Here is a 2,933-nt window from a genome sequence, read left to right as displayed (position 1 = left end):
TTGCCAACTTAGTGAGGAGGGCTTTAAACTAGGTTCAAAGGGGGAAAGGTGACAGAAGCCCTGAAGTATATATATATATATATATATATATAAAAGGTGAAATAGGTGACCTCAACAGAGAGTTAGATGTTAGAGCCGGCATGAAGAATTATAGAAGGGTCATAGTAGTGACCAGATGGAAATCAGTGGGGAATCTGATCAACATCTTAGATGTCTGTACACAAATGTAAGGAGTATGGAGAATAAACAGGAAGAACTGGAAGTATAGTACATAAGCTAAATGATTACTTAATTGGCATCACAAAGACTTGGTGGGATAACTCTCATGATTGGAATACTGGTATAGAAGGGTATAGCGTGTTCAAGAAGGATAGGTAAGGTAAAAAGGGAGGAGATGTTGCATTATTCATCAAGAATATATACACTTGTTCTCAGGTCCAGAAGGAGGAGGGAGGCAAACCAGTTGAGCATCTCTGGGTAAAGATAAAAGGGCTAAAAAGTTAGGGGTGACATCATGGTAAAGGTCTGCTATAGACCACCAAATCAGGAAGAGGAGGTGGTTGAGGCATTTCTAGTACAAATAACAGCAAGACCTGGTAGCAATGGGTGACTAACTATCCAGACATCTGTTGGAAAAGTAATATGGCAAAACACAAATTTTGCAGTAAGTTCCTGGAATGTATTGGGGACAACTTTTTATGCCTGAAATTGGAGTAAGTAACCAGGGTGACAGCCATTTTTGACTTGATTCTGACCAACAGGGAGGAATTGGTAGCAAATCTGAAGGTGGAAGGCAATTTAGGTGAAAGTGATTGTGAAATGATAGATTTCATGATTCTAAGAAAAGGAAGGAGTGAGAGCAGCAGACTTAAAAAAACCCAGACCTTGACAAACTCAGAGAACTGGTAGGTAAGGTCCCATGGGACGACAATTGAAGGGAAAAAGGAGTCTAGAAGAGCCGGCAATTTCTCAAGGAGATAATATTAAAGCCACAACTGCAAACTATCCTAACGCGCAGGAAAGATAGGAAGAATAGCAAGAGGCCAATATGGCTCCATCAGGAGCACTCTGATGACCTGAAGATCAAAAAGGTATCCGTTAAGTAGAAACATAGACAAATTGCTAAGGAGGAGTATAAAAGAATAGAACAAGCATGTGAGAAAAAATCAGAAAGACTATGGCACAAAATGAGTTACACCTGGCAAGGCTATAAGAAGAGTTTCTTTAAATACAATAGAAGCAAGCAAAAGATGAAGGCAAGTATAGGCCCTCTACTTAGATGGGAAGGAGAGCTAATAACTGATGACATCAAGAAAGCTGAGGTGTAATGACTCTTTTGCTTCAGTCTTCACTAAAAAGGTTAATGGTGACCAGATACACAGCACAATTAATATTAACAACAAGGGGGAAGGGATGCAAGCTAAAACAGGGAATGAACAGTTTAAAGAACATTTAGATAAATTAGATGTGTTCAAGTTGTCAGGGCCTGATGAAATTCATCCTATGGTACTTAAGAAACTAGCTGAAGCAATCTCAGAACTATTAGCAATTATCGTTGAGAATTCCAGGAGGATGGGTGAGGTCCCAAAAGACTGGAGAAAGGTGAACAGTGTGTCCATCTTTAAAAAGTGAAATAAAGAAGACCTAGGAATTATATACCAGTCCACCTAATTTCAATACCTGAAAAGATACTGGAACAAATTATTAAACAATCAGTTTGTAAGCACCTGGAGGATAATTGGGTTACATGGAATAGCCAGCATGGATTTGTCAAGAATAAATTATGCCAAACCAACCTAATTGACAGAGTTACTGGCCTAGTGGATGAGGAAAAGCAGCAGACGTGACCGATCTTGATTTTAGTAAAGCTTTTGGCACAGTCCCATGCGACATTCTCATAAGCAAACTATGGAAATGTGATCCAGATAAAATTCAATTAAGGTGGGTGTACAAGTGGTTGAAAGACCATATGCAAAGAGAAGTTATCAATGGTTTGTGGTCAAACTGGGAGGGCATATCTATGGGGTCCTGCAAGGGTCAGTTCTGGTCCCGTACTAGTCAATATTTTCATTAATAACTTGGATAATGGAGTGAAGAATATGCTTATAAAATTTGCCAATAACACCAAGATGGAAGGGGTTGCAAGAACTTTATAGGATAAAATTAGAATTCAAACTGATCTAGACTTGAATTGACAAGATAAAATTCAATAAAGACAAATGCAAAGTATTTCACTTAGGAAGGAAAAATCAAACGTGTAACTACAAAATGGTGCTAGAACGGCTGAAAAGGATCTGGGGGTTATAGTGGATCACAAATTGAATATAAGTCAACAATATGATGCAGTTGGAAAAAGGCTAATATCATTCTGGGGTATATTAAAAGGAGTATCATATGTAAGACACAATTGTCCTGCTCTGCTTGGCATTGGTGAGGCCTCAGTTGGAGTACCGTGTCCAATTCTGGACACCATACTTTAGGAATGAAGTGGACAAATTCGAGAGAGTCCAGAGGAGAGCAACTAAAATGAATAAATGTTTTAGGAAAACCTGACCTGTGAGGAAGGTTAAAAACCTGGGCATGTTTAGTCTTGAGAAAAGAAGACTAAGGAGAGACCTGATCACAGTCTTCAGATATATTAAGGGCTGTTATAAAGAGGATGGTGATCAGTTGTTCTCCATGTCCACTGAAGGTAGGACAAGAAGTAATGGGTTTAATTTGCAGCAAAGGCGCTATTAGGAAACACTCTCTAACTATAATGGCAAATAAGTTCTGGAATAGGCTTCTAAGGGAGGTTTTGGAATCCCCGTCATTGGAGGTTTTCCAAAGCAGGTTGGACAAACACTTATCAGGGAAGGTCTAGACTTACTTGGTTCTGCCAGTGCAGGGGGCTGGACTTGATGACTTCCTGAGGTCCTTCCAGGCCTACATTT

The sequence above is a fragment of the Dermochelys coriacea genome, chromosome 13, assembly GCF_009764565.3.
Source record: "Dermochelys coriacea isolate rDerCor1 chromosome 13, rDerCor1.pri.v4, whole genome shotgun sequence".
Lineage (NCBI taxonomy): Eukaryota > Metazoa > Chordata > Testudines > Dermochelyidae > Dermochelys > Dermochelys coriacea.
This window is presented reverse-complemented; position numbering follows the sequence as displayed.